This window comes from Aulonocara sp. 'chitande type north' Nkhata Bay, linkage group LG23 (genome assembly GCF_057382095.1).
Source record: "Aulonocara sp. 'chitande type north' Nkhata Bay isolate Kocher_YH1m ecotype deep benthic linkage group LG23, A_spYH_male_GT1.1, whole genome shotgun sequence".
In the NCBI taxonomy this organism is placed as follows: domain Eukaryota; kingdom Metazoa; phylum Chordata; class Actinopteri; order Cichliformes; family Cichlidae; genus Aulonocara; species Aulonocara sp. 'chitande type north' Nkhata Bay.
Genome location: NC_141365.1, coordinates 38,492,950 through 38,513,297, shown reverse-complemented (window position 1 = coordinate 38,513,297; position 20,348 = coordinate 38,492,950). Strand labels below are relative to the sequence as shown.

Sequence of the window (20,348 nt, the reverse complement as noted above, 5' to 3'; positions counted from 1 at the left end):
TCTTAAACCAAACCACCATATTCACCACACAAGTCTAAATAAGCTGTCTGTCGGTGCCGATGAGCATAACTTACTTGCGATACATCTGTTTGCAACAGGGGACTTTACTAAACTGCTTTCCAACAGGTTGTACTCTGATAATATTCTGCTATAAAAGCAAAGCTGCTGAGTACTCGTGTTATTTTTGCCATTAAAACTCTGTCCTGCAGTAATGGCATCACTATTAGTTGAGGAATTTCTGAGTTTGAGCTTGTACTGGCAACACTTTCAACATAAGTAGTGAATGTGAATTTCCTTTTGTTTTGATGGCAACAAATTTGCAACAGATGGCAATTTTCACTGACTGATCAAGTTAATTACCACTTTATCTCAGACAGAATGGCATCCTGACTGCACTGAATCGCAAACTGATTGGTGACTGACTCCAACATACTGTTGTTTTATGGCTGCCTTGATGCACTAAAGTCACTCTTTTAGATGGCATTTAACCATGTGCCAACTAAGGTAGACCTGGTTCCTGTCTAAAGCATGAACTTGTTCTCCTTCTACCCAAAAATGTGACTGTACTATTACAATCTTTCTGCTGTACCATTAAAGCAATATACATAATTAATCAAAAATTATAATGTAATCGTATAATGTACTGACTCTGATAAGATCAATGCTGTGTAAGTAAAGGATTATACTCAGAGACTGCTACAAACACTGTGGAAAAGTAATCACTGCTATTACACTTTATACTTTGATGTCTACTTGAAAGTCTCATGCATAACTTTGTTATGGTAGAAGATGACTGCATGGCTGCCCTTTATTTGTGATCATATGCAGACATCCATATGAATCAAAATGTTTCAGCATCTGATAATGAAATTTAGATCACTCTGAATCAGCCGGACTCTAGCATACTCATGCATGGGGAAACCACAACATGCCTTTCATGAGCACTTTCAATTTAAAAAAATCTATAGATACTAAGTCTATTTCTCAAGTAAGATTTTGGATACGAGAGATCAACAGACAGATTGATGATGCAGCTGCAGTGATGCAGACATTATACCGGTCCATCACAGTGAAAAGAGAGCTTCGCTTTTACGCTCAGCTCTCGATTTACCTGTCAGTCTACGTCCCTACCCTCAACTGTGATCATGAGCTTTGGGTAGTGATTGAAAGAACGGGATCATGGATACAAGAAGCAGAAATGAGCTTCCTCCAAATGTTTACTTTTCTCACGGCCCAGGATGAGCTCATAGTAGAGCCGATAATCTACATCGAAAGAGGCCAGTTGAGGTGGTTTGGGCATCTGACAAGGATGCCTCCTGGGTGAGGTGTTCGGGATATGTCCCACTGAGAGGAGAACCCAGGGCAGACCCAGGACATCCTGGAGAGACTATATCTCTTGGCTGGCCTGGGAATGCCTTGGTGTTGCCCTGAACAAGTTAGGGGAGGCAGCTAGGAAAAGGGGGCTTCTCTGCTGCCCCCATGACCCGGTCCCAGATAAGTGGAAAAAAATGGATAGATGGATGGTTGATTGTGACTTTTACTGAGGTAAAGGGGTTAAATAATCATTTCATCACTTTGTAAAAAGCCTGAAAATTATTTTGTATTTCATGACTGATATGCAGTGTCTCTGTCAATATCTGTCATGGCAGATGAGTAAACGGACCCAAATGTGGATCTCTCGCTGAGTTGAACAGTGCCTTTATTTACAGTGAAGAAACAAGTAAACAGTAATCCACAGTGCAAGTCTTTCTTTTGTGATCCTCTCCCTTCTCCCTGTGATGCGTGGTAGTGCGTCAGTGTCCAACAAATTCCCGAAACTCCGTGAATCTCTCCTTCAGTCTCTCTGTCTCGTCCCTCTTTCTGGGGACAGGCAAAAACAAACACAGTTAGCTTTGCTCCGCTAGCAAGCGGCAGCACTCTCCTAACACTACACTTGAGTCACTACCAAGCTTGGTGCAATACTCCAGCACCGATGGTCGGCGCTCAACCCCTCAGTTAAGTAGTCCCACAGAAAGGAGTCTGATTGCTGGAAAGCCCAAATCAGCTGCCGGTGTGACGGCTCTCGCGAGGAGGCGCTTCAAGGTCGGAGGTCGCTCAACTTCCGCCATCAGAAAGAGCGACTTCCGTAAACACACCCTGAAGACAAAAAACACACTGGCAGGTCAGCCGGCAACGACCGCCAGACCATAACAATATCAGCTTTATTGACAGAGGTGACAGGTAAGGAGAGAGAGACAAAAGGGGGACGACATGCCGCAAAAGGCTGCGGATGAGACTCAAGCCCAGGCCAGTTACTCTCAGCCATATTGCATGTGGTCACCTGCTCAACAAACTGAGCTAAACCAGCAACCTTTTCCATGTAATGTCATCTGTATTGGTGCAAGAAGTCTTCATGGGAATACCACACAGAAACAACCCAGCCAGATGTTAGATTCAAATCCAAGATCTTCTTGCTGTGAGGCAACAGTGCTTAGCACCACACCTGTGGTGTGCTAAGCAGCTGATACTTCATTCACAAGGGGCAGATTTTTACCCTGGATTCCTTTCTTAACACAGCCCCTAAGGGATTTATGTCTCCTCCTCAGACTGAACCATTTAATTGACTGGCAAATGTGTAAACCACTTCAGTATAGGCTGGAACACCTCTGGGATAAAGGGTATTTAGCTTCTTAACTCCCTCTTAAGCACAGCACAGGGAAAATCAAAAGTTAAAGTTACTATGATGCCCCCATCCCCCCTTAAGTTGAACTTTCTTATTTTCTGAGGCAATGAGTTTGTAAAATTTGATTTGGCTTTATAAAAAAAAAATAGACAATAGAATTGCCCTTTGAAAACATTCAGTTATCACTCACACAAATAGGAAATCACTTCTGCAAACGATGCTTTGTCACTTTTAATTTGGTCACTTAATGCAGCGACATGATACTAATATTAATACAATACTACAATAGATTTCATTTAGTCTGCATCCTATGTCGCTGATAATGAAATCTGATTTTTTTGTTGTTGTTATTTTTCCCTAACACCATTTCTATCTATGGCAGAGCTCTGAGAGACATTGCTCCAGCATTTTCTGCCTAATTTACATCTGTCAGTAAACTGACAGGTGAGAAAAATGTTCTGGAAAAGTGAGATGGCTGTGAGCAGTGTGCAAGTTTAATAAACTCTCACCACAAACGCCCTCAGCAAAGATATGCAAACATTTTGCATAAGTCAAGCTGGTCACGCAACATTTTCCACTGTGATTTATTTCATTTTGGAATCCTGCTCGGCATTAGTATTCCTTGTTGTCTGCATCTCTCAGTTGTTTGAGCATCCCGTCATGTCTGATTGCAGCCACAGGTCTGCTTACACTACAGCTGTGGTTTGTACTGGTAGTTAAAAAAAAAAAAACACGTAAAAATGCCTCCATATGTGTGTGTTAGCAAGGTCAGGATGGGGGGGGGGTCACTCTCACTGCCTTCTCGAAACCTCTACAGATCTTTGATTCATAACCTCATTTAAATTTCATTTTGTGCACCCTTTTCTGTTCATCAATATTTCAGATACATTCCCCCTTGCTGGTTCACGCATGTATTAGTTAAAATATTTGTCCATGTTGCATGATTTGGCTGGCATTTAGAGCAATTTTCCAAAAAAAATGCCCTGGATTTTTTTTATTTCAACTTGGATTTCAGTGCACTGCTTTTATATATAAAAAAGGGTAAGTCATTAAAGTGAATAATTGTCAGTACTGTATATACTGTACATAGATGTGCAGTAATGATTTGGAATATGTGACAGAGCTAAGGTGAAAAGCTCAAAGTTAAAGCAACTGAAGAGAGCTCATTAAAAAGAGTCAAGGAGGTGAAACAGGATGAAATCATTACTCAAAGAACTGCAGACCGTCTGCAAAAGCAGAAAAATGACACTGGAACTTATATGCAGTGTTAGCTCATAGATGATGTCAGATGTCTATTCATATTAATGTACAGAATTCACCTGCTTGCTGCTACTACTGCACATTCACCCATACCCCCCCCCCCCCTCCCCCATTTTTGCACATGTCGAGGAGCGTGTCAGGCTACATTTCACTGTGTGTTATACTTGTATAACTATGCATGTGACAAATAAAGAACCTTGAACCTGATATATACTGAAAAAAGGTGTAAGAAAAGGGAAATGTCATGGATTTTTTTTTTTTTTTGCTAAGGCCTTGTCTTATGGTAATATATGGATGTCATATTAAAAAAGATTAACTTACAAGCTGGCATCCATATGTTTTTGGTATTGGAATACTGATTTCTGTCCAGGTTTCCTTAATTCTATACCATTAAATGAGCAGCTCCCACTGAGATTAAATATCCTCAAACTGGCATATACTTACTTTAAATGTTTTCAGCTGTTTAATTTGGAGGGATGGTGATGTTGATGATTCAGCTCTCATCTCAGACATAATCATTTGTTGCACAGGCCAAGTACAAAGAATATCACAGCGAATGACTCACAAAAATAAACTGGCTGCTGCAGTTTAAAGAAACTTTTGAATAGACAGATTTGCTCTTTTCACCAAACACAGCCAAAACTGCTCACAAAGATGAGTGAGATTTTACACTGTGATAGTTTACTGAAGAACTTGTTCCTACCTCAAATAACTTCAGAGCGAATACAAATCAGTACATCCATTCGAGCTGTGGTTACATTAGGTGATTACAGAAAACCAGAGAAGACATCCTTTTAGGGAATAAACCTCACTGTGTCCTCCTTTTGAGCTCAATTATAGCCCTTATTATTGAATGTGAATAAATGAACAGCCAGCCTTGGGGCAATTAGAGAAGACAAGAAGCGAATGAACAGCGAAGACGTGTAAAGGGCAGGTTCACAGTGTCTTCACAACATAATTGGAGCCCCAGTTCGTTTCTATTTTAAACAAAATACTATATCTCTCCTAAACTGTCTACTCTTTTTTAGTTTAATGGACAAAACCTATTATGAACATGTAAAACATAGGAAAGTTTATCAGTTTTCCATTTTTGTTATGTCTCAGACTTGGATTCAGTTTTTTTTTTTTTTAGAGTTATAATATCAGCTTAAAAAGCACACCTAGATAAGTGCTGGATGGAATGGATGACTTTTCTCAATGCTAGTACTCATGGAAAAACAAAACAGCCTCTGGAGTTTTATCCAGGGATAGCCTTATTGGTAGCTACCAAAGATAGATATAGATATACATATTTGTTACTGCTGCGCTTCGTTGGAAACATTGAGTCATTCATCACTGTTCCCGCTAGACAAAGATCACAGAGAAGCTGTTTAGTTTATCCAAAGATTTTTGGACAATAAGACAATTTGGAGATTTTGTATATTGCCTAGAGTTGTCTGAATATTGTCAGAAACACAGCTGGAACACCTCACCAAGGAGGCATCCTTGTCAGATGCAAGGACTGAACTAGCAATTTCGATATCAAGGGGTCATACGTCTATTCTGAGCTCCTCTCTCTAGCTGAGAGGCCAGCCACCCTTTTGAGACAGCTGATTTCTCCCACTTGTATCCATATCTTGTTCTTTTGGTCACTACTCAAAGCTTGTGACGATTGATGACAAAAGGGACGTAAGGGACATAAACGTTATCCACAGCTTTGCTTTTACGCTGAATGTAAAAAGCAACCCGGAGAAACGTTAGTTGGAGGCATGGCCTACCTGATCTCAATCTCAGTGAACATGGCACCAGGAACCTTAGTTCAGAGGAATCATGGGATTTCCGACCGTATGTTCTGAGAGAGAGAGAGGACCTGAGCTTTGATCAGATGGCAGGGGAGGCTACTGGACAGACCTAGCTAATCTAAACATATAGTGAAGAGGTGAGGTCAAACAGCTTCTCAATGGCGGTGCCCTGGGGTGGAAAAGGTTTGCCCTGAGTTCCTAAAGGCTCTGGATGTTGATGCTGCTTTCGATGGCATGACTCTGTAACGTCATGTGGATATCTTAAAGATGGGAACTACCACCCTAGAAGGGAGAGTGGAGTTTGTGCTCCGACTACAGGGGGCTCAAACCGCTCCGTCAGTCAAACCTGAAATTAAGGATGAACAATGTGGTTTTCTTTCTGGTTGCCCGAACACTGGTCTGGCTCTTTATTCAATTCAATGCAATTCAATTCAATTTTATTTATATAGCGCCAAATCACAACATAAGTCGAATCAAGGCGCATTATATTGTACAGTAGATACAGAGAAAAACCCAACAATCAGGAGGGGTGTGACATGGGAGTACTTGGAAGACTTGGTCAGAAGCTTTGCAGCAGCATTCTGAACAACTTGCAGATGCTTCAAAGAGGCTTTACATAAACAAGTAAACAAAGAATTACAATAACCCAGACGAGATGAAACAAATGCACGAATGACAATTTCTAATTCGGAGCGCGATACAATGGGACTCAGCTTAACAATGTTTCTCAAGTGATAAAAACAGGAGCAGACCAGAGATTTAACATGAGCGTCCAAAGTCAGAGCTGAGTCAATAGTACCATCAAGGTTCCTGATAGAAGGTAAAGAAGAAAAAAAAGAGAAAAAAAAAAAAAAGAAAAAAAAAAAAGAAAAACCCAACAATCATATGACCCCCTATGAGTGAGCACTTTGGCGACAGTGGGAAGGGAAAACTCCCTTTTAACAGGAAGAAACCTCCAGCAGAACCAGGCTCAGGGAGGGGCGGCCATCTGCTGTGACTGGTTGGGGTGAGAGAAGGAAAACAGGATAAAAACATGCTGTGGAAGAGAGCCAGAGATTAATAGCAGATATGATTCAATGCAGAGAGGTCTATTAACACATAGTGAGTGAGAAAGGTGACTGGAAAGGAGAAACTCAATGCATCATGGGAATCCCCGACAGCCTACGTCTATTGCAGCATAACTAAGGGAGGATTCAGGGTCACCTGGTCCAGCCCTAACTATATGCTTTACCAAAAAGGAAAGTTTTAAGCCTAATCTTGAAAGTAGAGATAGTGTCTGTCTCTCCCTCCCATTCTACTTTTAAATACTCTAGGAACAACAAGTAGGCCTGCAGTGCGAGAGCGAAGTGCTCTAATCGGGTGATATGGTACTACAAGGCCATTAAGATAAGATGGGGCCTGATTATTTAAGACCTTGTATGTGAAGAGCAGGATTTTGAATTCAATTCTGGATTTAACAGGAAGCCAATGAAAGGAAGCCAAAACAGGAGAAATATGCTCTCTCTTTCGAGTCCCTGTCAGTACTCTTGCTGCAGCATTTTGGATTAGCTGAAGGCTTTTCAGCGAGTTTTTTGGATATCCTGATAATAATGAATTGCAGTAGTCCAGCCTGAAAGTAATAAATGCATGAACTAGTTTTTCATGTATGCTATGTCTTCTAATGATGCTGCCTAGGGGAAGCATGTATAATGTAAACAGAATTGGTCCTAGCATCGAACCCTGTGGAACTCCATAATTGACCTTAGTGTGTGAAGAGGACTCTCCATTTACATGTACATATTGGAGTCTATTAGATAGATATGATACAAACCACTGCAGTGCAGTACCTGTAATACCTACAGCATGTTCTAATCACTCTAATAGGATATTATGGTCAACAGTATTGAACGCTGCACTAAGGTCTAGCAGGACAAGCACAGAGATGAGTCCACTGTCAGAGGCCATAAGAAGATCATTTGTAACCTTCACTAAAGCTGTTTCTGTGCTGTGATGAGCTCTGAAACCTGACTGAAACTCTTCAAATAAGCCATTCCTCTGATCTGTTAGCTGTTTGACAACTACTCTTTCAAGGATTTTTGATATGAAAGGAAGGTTGGAGATTGGCCTATAATTAGGTAAGACTGCTGGGTGGACGGATGGCTTTTTAAGTAACGGTTTAACTACTGCCAACTTGAAGGCCTGTGGTACATAGCCGATTATTAGAGATAGGTTGATCATATTTAAGATTGAAGCATTAATTAATGACAGGACTTCTTTGAGCAGTTTTGTAGGAATGGGGTCTAAAACAGCGGTCCCCAACCCCCGGGCCTCGGACCGGTACCGGTCCGTGAGTCGTTTGTTACCGGGCCGCGAGAGTTGAGGCTCAGGTGTGAAATGTATGGTTTTCAGGGTTTTTATCGGTTTTCAGTGTTATTTTGTTATCGTTTTTGTCGTTAACTCTGTTTTCCTGGGTCTTTTCACGTGTGTTATGAATAAATCTTTTTTTCAGTACCGGTAGTTTTATTTTGTTGTATTTATCCGCGACACCTTAAAGGCCGGTCCGTGAAAATATTGTCGGGCATAAACCGGTCCGTGGCGCAAAAAAGGTTGGAGACCGCTGGTCTAAGGCTACGTTCACACTGCAGGTCTTAATGCTCAATTCCGATTTTTTGATCAAATCCGATTTTTTTGTCTGCTCGTTCACACTACAAACAAAATGCGACAGCAAACGTGCTCTAGTGTGAATGCTCAAAGCGGCCCGCATGCGCAAAAGAAGATGTCACACACAACGCGCTCTGTTTAGACCCAGAGCAAACAATATTTTTTGACAGATGGCCCTTACTATAAAGACCTCGGACTTCACTTTTCCCAATTTTTGCTTTAAGTTATTTTGTTATTTACATAATAATGCAGATAACCTAATAATTATCTTTATTGCTGTTTTAGAGAGGAGCGGTGCTTCAAAGGATAGTTGCAGATTTCTGTCAGAATCTGCAGATTATGCAGTACAAATAAAATGTTAACGTTTCTCCAACGTTGTCTTCCCAGCAGTTTCACCGGATGGCCAGGAAGCATTCGCGATGTCTTATCGGGCGCTTCTCTGGCGCTGATAATTGGCGTCTGTCTTGTGTCAGTGACGTAAAAGACGGATTTAATGCGACTTGACCGTTCACACAGCAGTCACTTTCTGAAACATCGGATTGTATCGGATTCAGTACCACATACAAAAGTGACCCAGATCGGATTTGAAAATATCGGATTTGTGCCGTTCACACTGTCATACCATGATCGGATATGGGTCGCATAGGGTCAAAAAAATCGGATTTGATGCGCTTTCGCCTGCAGTGTGAACGTAGCCTAAAAGACACGTTGATGGTATGGAGGAAGTAATTATTGAAGTTAACTCAGAAAGATCAATTGGAGAAAAAGAGTCTGACTTAACATCAATGGTACTAAGAGTATCTGTAGATAATATTACATCTGTGGGATGATTATTGGTAAGTGTTTCTCTAATGATTAAAATTTTATTTGTGAAGAAGTTCATGAAGTCATTACTAATCAAATCAAATCAAAATCAAATCACTTTTATTGTCACATCACATGTGCAGGTACATTGGTACAGCACATGTGAGTGAAATTCTTGTGTGCGAGCTTCACAAGCAACAGAGTTGTGCAAAATACAATAATGTAAACAAGCAAAATACAAGAATGGCTACATCTGAAACTAATAAATATATGTACAATATATAATAGTATATGCATTTCTGGATGTGTATACTAAATATTTTTCTACGTGTGTGTGTGTGTGTGTGTGTGTGTGTGTGTGTGTGTGTGTGTGTGTGTGTGTGTGTGTGTGTACACATATTTTACAATTTAAATAGAGTAAACAATAAATAAAATATATAAAATAAAATATACAGAGTGAGACATGTGCAAAACAGTGGCGTTACTGTACAGTATGGAGTGCAAAATGTTAAAGTTCCAGTAGTGAAGGTGAGGTGTCTATGACGTGTTCAGCAGTCTGATGGCCTGATGGAAAAAGCTGTCTCTCAGTCTGCTGGTACGGGACCGGATGCTGCAGAACCTCCTTCCTGATGGAAGTAGTCTGAACAGTTTATGGCTGGGGTGACTGGAGTCCTTGATGATCCTCCCCGCTTTCCTCAGGCACCGCTTCCTGTAGATGTCTTGGAGGGAGGGAAGCTCACCTCCAATTATCCGTTCAGAGCACCGCACTACTCGCTGGAGAGCTTTGCAGTTGTAGGCAGTGCTGTTGCCATACCAGGTGGTGATGCATCCAGTGAGGATGCTCTCAATGGCACAGTGATAGAAGGTCCTGAGGATGCGGGGGCTCATGCCAAATCTTTTCAGTCTCCTGAGAAAGAAGAGGCGCTGCTGCGCCTTCTTCACTGTTTTGTTTGTGTGTACTGACCACGTAAGATCCTCAGCCAGATGTACACCAAGGAACCGGAAGCTGCTCACTCTCTCCACAGCAGCGCCGTTGATGGTGATGGGGGTGTGTACTTCTCTGCACCTCCGGAAGTCCACTATCAACTCCTTTGTCTTTGCGACGTTGAGGGTGAGATGGTTGTCTTGACACCAGTGGGTCAGGGCGCTGACCTCCTCCCTGTAAGCTGTCTCATCACTGTTGGTGATAAGACCCACCACTGTAGTGTCGTCCGCAAACTTCACAATGATGTTGGAGTTGTTAGTGGCCGTGCAGTCGTAGGTGTAGAGTGAGTACAGGAGAGTGCTCAGTACACACCCCTGTGGAGCACCAGTGTTCAGTGTGACGGGGGATGAGGTGATGCTGCCCAGTCTGAACACTTGGCGTCTGTCAGACAGGAAGCTAAGGATCCAGCTGCAGAGGGAGCTGCTCAGTCCTAGATCCTGCAGTTTCCTGTCCAGTTTCGAGGGAACGATGGTATTGAATGCTGAGCTGTAATCTACAAACAGCATTCTCACATACGTGTCTCTCTTCTCCAGGTGTGACAGGGCAGTATGTAGTGTCAGGGCTATGGCATCATCAGTGGACCTGTTGTGGCGGTATGCGAACTGTAGAGGGTCCAGTGAGTCGGGTAGTGCAGAGCAGATGAAGTCCCTGACCAGCTTCTCGAAGCATTTGCTTACGATGGGCGTCAGGGCTACAGGTCGCCAGTCGTTCAATGAGGAGATGGTGGAGGATTTGGGTACAGGGACGATGGTGGCCATTTTGAAGCAGGCTGGGACTACAGACAGAGAGAGGGAAAGGTTGAAGATGTGCGTGTTAGTTAGTACTAGTTAATGTTAACGGGATGGTTTCCAAGATGGCGCCGCGTATGGATGCCCTGGTGCTTCGGTGCGTTACTTCTGTTTTGTTTTACGGAGTCGTGGCTCAGTGAGGACATCCCGGACTGCGCGCTCAAGCTGGAGGGCTTTCATCTGCTGCGCGCGGACCGGCAGGCCTCTCTCTCTGGTAAGACCAAAGGTGGAGGTGTCTGCTTCTACATTAATAGTGGCTGGTGCACAGATGTAACAGTGATTGCTCAGCACTGCTCTTCCTCTCTGGAATACCTTTTTATTCACTGCAAACCGTTTTATTCTCCGCGGGAGTTTGCTTCATTCATCCTGGCCGCTGTTTACATCCCGCCAGACGCGGATGCGCAGGCAGCTCAGTGCGCACTCGCGGAGCAGATACTCCACATGGAGCGGACATACCCGGACTCTCTCATCATTGCTCTTGGGGACTTTAACAAAGCCAATCTGAGCCATGAGCTTCCAAAATATAAGCAGTATATTAAATGCCCGACCAGAGAGGAGAGGACATTAGACCTCTGTTACAGCACGATCAGCGGGGCCTATCGCGCGGTGCCCCGCGCTTCACTCGGACTTTCTGACCACGTCATGATCCACCTAATCCCCGCGTACAGACAGAGGCTGAAGCTCTCCAAACCTGTCGTGAGGACAAAAAAACTGTGGAGCAACGAGGCTGTGGAGGAGCTTCGCACGTGTTTGGAGTCTACAGACTGGGACACAATGAAGGCTGCTTCTAACAGCTTGGATGAGTTTACGGACACTGTCACCTCCTATATCCACTTCTGTGAGGACAGCATTGTGCCATCACGCACCAGGGTGAGTTATAACAATGACAAACCCTGGTTTACTCCTAAACTCAAAAAGCTGTGGCTGGAAAAGAGAAAGGCGTTCAGAAGCGGAGACAGGGACTGCTACAGAGAGGCCAAGTACAGGTTCACTAAAGAAGTGGACATTGCTAAACATCAGCACTCTGAGAAGATGCAGCAGCAGATCTCAGAGAATGACTCGGCCTCTGTGTGGAAAGGTTTTAGGAATATCACAAACTACAAGCCTAAAACCCCCCACTCCACTGACGACTTGCTCTTGGCCAACACCCTTAACGACTTTTACTGCCGTTTTGACGAGCCATCAGGCAGCCTTCACACCTCCAACGGCCCCAACAATAGAGGCACGTTAGACACTAATTCCCCCACCTCTCCCCCCTCCATAGAGCCATCACCACCTTCAAACTGTTCACCTACAACACCCCCCTCCTCACCCCACACAAAAGAGGATTTCACACCACCTCCTCCCACCACAACTCTTCATATTCATGAAGCAGATGTGAGGAAGCAGTTTAAGAGTCTGAATGCTCGAAAAGCTCCCGGCCCAGACGGTGTGTCTCCTGCCACCCTCAGACACTGTGCAAACGAGCTGGCCCCAGTGTTTTCTGGCATTTCAACTCCTCACTGCAGGCATGTCATGTGCCTGCCTGCTTCAAGTCCTCTACCATAATCCCTGTCCCCAAGAAACCTAGGATCACTGGACTAAATGACTACAGACCCGTGGCTCTGACATCTGTGGTCATGAAGTCATTTGAGCGCCTAGTTCTCTCCCATCTCAAGACCCTCACGGCCCCCCTCCTGGACCCCCTGCAGTTTGCATACAGAGCCAACAGGTCTGTAGATGACGCCATCAACATGGCCCTACACTTCATCCTGCAGCATCTGGACTCCCCAGGAACCTACGCCAGGATCCTGTTTGTGGACTTCAGCTCTGCCTTCAACACCATCCTTCCAGACCATCTCCGAGGCAAGCTTTCCCAGATGAATGTGCCTGATCCCATCTGCCGGTGGATCACTGACTTCCTGACGGACAGGAAACAGCATGTGAGGCTGGGAAAGAATGTCTCAGACTCCCGGACCATCAGCACCGGCTCCCCTCAGGGCTGTGTTCTTTCTCCTCTGCTCTTCTCCCTGTACACCAACTGCTGCACCTCCACCCACCAGTCTGTCAAGCTAATCAAGTTTGCAGATGACACCACTGTTATTGGGCTCATCTCGGACGGGGATGAGTCTGCCTACAGGAGGGAGGTTGAACGTCTGGTGTCTTGGTGCAGCCACAACAACCTGGTGCTGAATGCCCAGAAGACAGTGGAGATTATTGTGGACTTCAGGAAGCACACAGCCCCACTCCCCCCCATCATCCTGACTGACACCCCCATCACCTCTGTGGACTCATTCCGCTTCCTGGGTACCACCATCACTCAGGACCTGAAGTGGGAGCCCACCATCACCTCCGTCATTAAGAAAGCCCAGCAGAGGATGTACTTCCTGAGGCAGCTGAAGAAATTCAACCTGCCAACACGGACGATGATGCAATTCTACACCGCAATCATCGAGTCCATCCTCACCTTCTCCATCACCGTGTGGTACGCTGGAGCCACTATCAGGGACAAACAGAGACTGCAGCGTGTTGTGCGCTCTGCTGAGAAGGTGATTGGCTGCAGACTCCCATCTCTGCAGGACCTGTACACCTCCAGGACACTGCGGCGTGCAGCTCGGATCTCAGCTGACCCTTCTCACCCTGGATACAGTCTGTTTGACCTGCTCCCCTCAGGCAGGAGGCTCCGGTCCATTCGCACCAGAACCTCTCGCCATAAGAACAGTTTCTTCCCCTCTGCTGTTGGACACATGAACAATAAACGTACGACTGTCCCCACCACTAACTCATGACCCTACGCTGTGTTCACTGCATGATTCCATGTTTTGGCACTGATCACCACCTGCACTCATGTATATATCTTTCTACGTAGCACTTTTAATTCTTATTCTCATGTATATCTCATGCATATATCTTTCTACGTAGCACATTTAATTCTTATTCTTACTTTTATTTTTTCATGTCTATTTAAGCGCAATTTATGACAGCATGTTTGCACTGAAGCACCGCAGCAATTTCCTAATGTTGTAAACCTGCTCAACATTTGGCAATAAAACCCATTCTGATTCTGATTTTGATTCTGATTCTGCTCAATAGAACTCTGACTTTTTGTCAGCCTGGCTACAGTGCTGAAGAGAAACCTAACCTAGGCTAAATGATGATCACACATTAAACACATATTAAACAAATATGTAAGACTGCGTTCTTCCATTTGCGCAACATCTCTAAAATTAGAAATATCCTGTCTCAGAGTGACGCTGAAAAACTAGTTCATGCATTTATTACTTCCAGGCTGGACTACTGTAATTCATTATTATCAGGATGTCCAAAAAACTCACTGAAAAGCCTTCAGCTAATCCAAAATGCTGCAGCAAGAGTACTGACAGGGACTAGAAAGAGAGAGCATATTTCTCCTGTTTTGGCTTCCTTTCATTGGCTTCCTGTTAAATCCAGAATTGAATTCAAAATCCTGCTCCTCACATACAAGGTCTTAAATAATCAGGCCCCATCTTATCTTAATGACCTTGTAGTACCATATCACCCTATTAGAGCACTTCGCTCTCACTCTGCAGGCCTACTTGTTGTTCCTAGAGTATTTAAAAGTAAAATGGGAGGGAGAGCCTTCAGTTTTCAGGCCCCTCTTCTGTGGAACCAGCTTCCAGTTTGGATTCAGGAGACAGACACTATCTCTACTTTCAAGATTAGGCTTCAACTTTCCTTTTTGCTAAAGCATATAGTTAGGGCTGGACCAGGTGACCCTGAATCCTCCCTTAGTTATGCTGCAATAGACATAGGCTGCCGGGGGATTCCCATGATGCATTGAGTTTTTCCTTTCCAGTCACCTTTCTCGCTCACTATGTATTAACAGACCTCTCTGCATTGAATCATATCTGTTATTAACCTCTGTCTCTCTTCCACAGCATGTCTTTTATCCTGTCTTCCTTCTCTCACCCCAACCGGTCGCAGCAGATGGCCGCCCCTCCCTGAGCCTGGTTCTGCCGGAGGTTTCTTCCTGTTAAAAGGGAGTTTTTCCTTCCCACTGTTGCCAAAGTACTTGCTCATAGGGGGTCATATGATTGTTGGGTTTTTCTCTGTATCTATGAAGCGCCTTGAGGCGACTTATGTTGTGATTTGGCGCTATATAAATAAAATTGAATTGAATTGAATCCTCTAAATTTGTGACACACCATTTCCTCTCCAGCCTACGTGTTTTCTGCTTTAGGCTATGTGTTTGAGAATTATACCACGGAGTCAGGTACTTCTGATTTGAGACCTTAGCTACAGTATCCAGAGTCGTACGTAGTGAGACGGTAAAATTATTAACAAGATAATCGACCTCTGTTGGGGTAGCGTTCAGATAGCTGCTCTGCTCTATGAGCATTGAAGATGATAACAGTGGGTGGATTATATTCTTAAACTTAGTTACAGCGCTTTCAGAAAGACATCTACTGTGATAAAGTCTACTCTCCACTGCTGTGTAATCAATTATTGTAAATGTAAATGTTATCAGGAAATGATCAGACAGGAGAGGGTTTTCAGGAAACACTGTTAAAAGTTCAGTTTCTATGCCATATGTTAAAACAAGATCTAGAGTGTGATTAAAGTGGTGGGTGGGTTCTTTTACATTTTGAGAGAAGCCAATTGAGTCTAATAACAGATTAAATGCCATGTTGAGGCTGTCATTTTTAGCATCTACATGGATGTTAAAATCACCCACAATAATTATTTTATCTGAGCTGAAAACTAAATCAGACAAAAAGTCTGAGAAATCAGAGAGAAACTCTGTTTAAGGCCCAGGTGGACGATATATGATAACAAATAAGACTGGTTTCTGAGTTTTGGTGGACAAGGTTAAGCATCAGGCTTTCAAATGACTTAAAAGTCTGTATTGGTCTTTCATTAATTAATAGGCTGGTGTGAAAAATTGCTGCCACACCGCCCCCTCGGCCTGTGCTTCGAGATTTCTGGTAGTTAGAATGACTCGGGGGTGTTGACTCATTTAAACTAACACTAGCGTGTATGACTGAAACTCTGCTTCCTGGTCCCAACTCTGGATAGTCATATTTTGGGGGGTTAATATGTTTGTCCATATTTCTAGAAATGAGAGCTGCTCCATCCAAAGTGGGATGGATGCCGTCTCTCCTAACAAGACCAGGTTTCCTCCAGAAGGTTTGCCAATTATCTATGAAGCCCACATGTTTTTTTGGACACCACTCAGACAGCCAGCAATTTAAGGAGAACATGTGGCTAAACATGTCACTCCTGGTCTGATTGGGGAGGGGACCAGAGAAAACTACAGAGTCCGACATTGTTTTGGCAAAGTTGCACACCGATTCAATATTGATTTTAGTGACCTCCGATTGGCATAACCGGGTGTCATTACTGCCGACGTGAATTATGATTTTACTGTATTTACATTTACCCTTAGCCAGCAGTTTTAAATTTCCCTCAATGCCGCCTGCTCTGGCCCCTGTAAGACAATTGGCTATGGTTGCTGGTGTCTCTAGCTTCACGTGTTTGAGAACAGAATCACCAATTACCAGAGTTTGACCCCCGGCGGGTGTGTCGTCGAGTGGGGAAAAATGGTTTGACACATGAACAGGTTGGTGGTCACCCAGCCGCCCTCTTTCCCCAGCTGCTTGGGGTCTGCCGGTGAACAGCTAGCGGGGCCTACGCTATTTTCGGTTGCACCAGCTACAGGGGCCTGGCTAGCTATAGGTGAATGAAGGGTGTGAAGCCAAGTCTCCAATTCAGTAATCCTGGCCTCCAGAGCTGCAAATAGGCTACATTTGTTACAAGTATCATTACTCCTAAAGGAGGCTGAGGATTAACTAAACATCTGACACAACGAGCAGGAAAGTGCAGGAGGGACAGTTGAAGTAACCATGGTGCTAATGAGTCGGCTATGAGCTAAGCTAAGCTAGCGCAACAGTACAGACACAGTGAGTGAATACTTTGGCTATAAATTAGGTAGTGACTACACAGAAAGTGTGCTTCGGATGAAGCACGTGAAGATTATACTATGAAAAAAGAATGTATTTAAAAGTTGTTAATTAAATTGCTAAGTAGATAAGCTACTCAGAAACACCACTGTGTTTGAGCAGGAACAGGAAGTGATACTCTACCGCAGAGCGAGCAAACACCAAGTGACAGCACCACCAAGAGTCAAGAGAGCAAAATCTTTATTATCTCAAAGATATTTAAGTGTACGTGGGAGTTTGTCCAACCAGCCTACATGTGTTTTGTTAACCTGAAGAAGGTGTTCTACTGTGTCCCTCATCATTTTTATGGGCAGAATTTACAGGCTTAGACAAATGGTGGGAGGCTTACAATTTGATGGCCTCTGAATCAGACCTCTGATTTTTGTAGATGATGGTTCTGTTGGCTTTATCAGGTGGTGACCTCAAGCTTGCACTGGAGCGATTCACAGCCAAGTGTAAAATGGTGGAAATTGGTCAACAATTTCTCTTTGACCCAGAGTGGACACTCCACATGTTTGCAGCATCAGATTTAGAAGTGCTGATTCTCAAGTGAAAGAGTATAGGTATCTCTGGGTCTTTCTAACACAGAGTTGTGAATGTTTGAACAAAGGGTTTAAATAATGTTTAAATAATCTTAATACATTTATGCAAAGCAACGACAAAGTACAATCTTTCATATTTATGATGCCAGTTATTTTTCTTTTCATGGTGGAGTTTTGTGTGTGTACAGATGAGAAAAAGGAAACTTTATTCATATTGATTCTGAAACTTTGATATTAAAAACCTACCAGAAAGGCTTAATACAAAGATCCATTTCGAAGGCTGGATTAACAGACATCCACAATTTCTGTTGGAGTAATGGAAATTAATCACTCTATTTTTGGTGTTAGTCATTATTGGTATGGCTGTTTTATTTTTGCTACTGTTGCTGCTACCTTTACCATAGGTGTTTTTGTTTTCTTCACATTTGACATGATGGTTATACAGTACATTCGTTTACTCTTGAGGTTGTTTGAGCTTGTTCTTGGATGTGCTATAATCATTGTACAGCAATTTGCCCTTTTTGGATAGTAATTCTAAATCTTATCCAAATCAACCAATGACCGTGATGTCGCTCATTTTAATCACACATTTTCATCATATTTAAAACTATGTTTTCATAAACACTTACCCCTCCTAAAAAAGAAGGAATAATCTAGTTACTGTTGAAAAAAGTGATCTTCATCTTTTCACTAACAAAGCCTTAGCCCATGGGTTTGCTGAAAGCAGAAAGATCGCTCTCCCCTCTTGCATTTCAAACAGAATTTGTCCACTGCACAAAGGCACAGTCCCAAAATCGCAGCCTAATGAGACACAAAGGATTTTAACACAGCTAGTGAGAATGCATCAGACTTGTAAAGCAGATGCTTTGAAGATCTTTCACTTCTTTTCTGTCTGTGCTCCAAGCCTTGCTGTCCCCTCTGCCACCTTCCCCACAGCAAGGCCACACATTTTGCGGTATGTTGATTAGGAGACAGAACAGCGGGGACTGACATTGATTCTAAGTGTGATTGATATAATGCATGAAACTTGACAACCTCACCAATAAACCAAGTTTTTGCTCATTGGCATATAAACAACAGCTTATCGTTGGTGTCTCAGAGAGAATATTTCTAATCAAATTAAATTTAAATGTTCAATGTTATTTGAGAATTCCTTAATAAATTGAGATCTCCCATTTGACTGTAATTATAAAATGCCCCTGAAGATATTCCTGGTGTCTAACTTACCTTGAAACAAATTGAACAAATTGAAATAAAGCGGATCAGGGATTTAAAATTGCCCAACTCTGAAACAATTTTCATTAAAAGTTAATGAATGAGGGTTTCATTAACTGAGTGAAGACCTCCCAATCTTGAAAAAACGTCCAAGAGTTCCACATCAGGCTACGGGGAAGTGGGGTATTTATTCAATTAGTATTTCTATTATATGGCTGAAAAAAGTTCTCTCTATCATAATACTTTTATGCATTTGCCAATGCCACTTTAATCATGTTGCTTAATTCACTAACCCAGACCTTCCCAAAGTGTGGGGCCCGCCCCCTAGGGGGGGCGCAGAGCCATTGCAGGGGGTGGGGGGGCACGGTATGAAAAGGGCGGGAGGGGGGGAACAAAACGCTTGGACATTGCTAGCACAGGGCACCCACAGAAACGCAAAGCAGGAGATGAAGCATAGCTGAATATGTTTCCAAATTAACTTCATTCTAAGCCAAAGACATATGGTGAAGCATGTCTTCCCTTTGGTTTCACCTGCACAAGTGCCAAGGTAGGTCTCCCCTGCAAAATTGGTTTTCCCTGTGTCGGGAGCACACGCCCAGATGGCAAGACAACATTGAATTGATGTTGATTTTTCATCCGATCCGTCGTTATGGTCAGGGTTGAAATGCCAATGTTGTAACAATATTGAAATACTGTGGTAAACCGACGGTCTTACTATAGGGGCGTTGTAATGATGTTGATTTACCGTTGTTTTTTTGTCATTGATATTTGAGCTTTTTGTAGTCGACCAGGTGACAACAACAACGTAGAGAAAATGTCTATTTATAGTTGACCATCATTCGGCGCCGGTCACCATCAAAAACCCATCGATTTGTAGTTGAGCGTTAAATTGCATTGCAACTGAGAGGGTATAAAGTACCAGAGAAAGTAGATTTATTGTTCTTTTGTTATCAATGACTTTGGTCTAGTTCACCAGCTTTAAAAAATCGTGTCGACGTGCAATTTATGTATAGTTTTTTAGGGGTGGCTGTAGCTCAGGTGGCAGAGCAGGTCAGCCGCTAATCAGAAGGTCGGTGATTCGATCCCAGGCTGCCTCCTGGCTGCATGCCAAATATCCTTGGGCAAGATACTAACCCCATGTTTGCCTACTGGTGGTGGTCAGAGGGCCCGGTGGCGCCAGTGTCCGGCAGCCTCGCCTCTGTCAGTGCGCCCCAGGGCAGCTGTGGCTACAATGTAGCTTGCAATCACCAGTGTGTGAATGTGTGTGTGAATGGGTGAATGACTGAATGTAGTGTAAAGCGCTTTGGGGTCCTTAGGGACTGAGTAAAGCGCTATACAAATGCAGGCCATTTACCATTTATAGTTGACTGGGAAATTAAAACAGCGATCACTTGGACTATTCCGCAGCACCCCTCTCACAGTGGTACATCCCTCCAGGTAACCATTGTCTTGTACAGTAGAGCGGGACATTAGATTTACTCTCAGCGGAATTGACCGGAGAAAGTTCATGCACACGAGGAAAACGGAGAAAACGCAGCGTCAAAGGTATGCGCCTATTTTGACGTCACACTGTGCGCCACATTTTTGTCTCGGTGCCATGAATTCCTAAATTTTAGGATATTAATATTGACATGATACATTGTGAGACTTTTTTTTTTTATAAAGGGTGTCCAATTTGAGGAATAAGTACAATTATGTGTTTAGGTGGTTTAAG

At 43.3% G+C, this 20,348-nt stretch overlaps 1 pseudogene; it reads right to left on the bottom strand.

The window, feature by feature from the left end:
• Nucleotides 1-1,793: 1,793 nt before the first annotated feature.
• Nucleotides 1,794-16,783, bottom strand: LOC147302376 (uncharacterized; annotated as a pseudogene).
• Nucleotides 16,784-20,348: the final 3,565 nt, after the last annotated feature.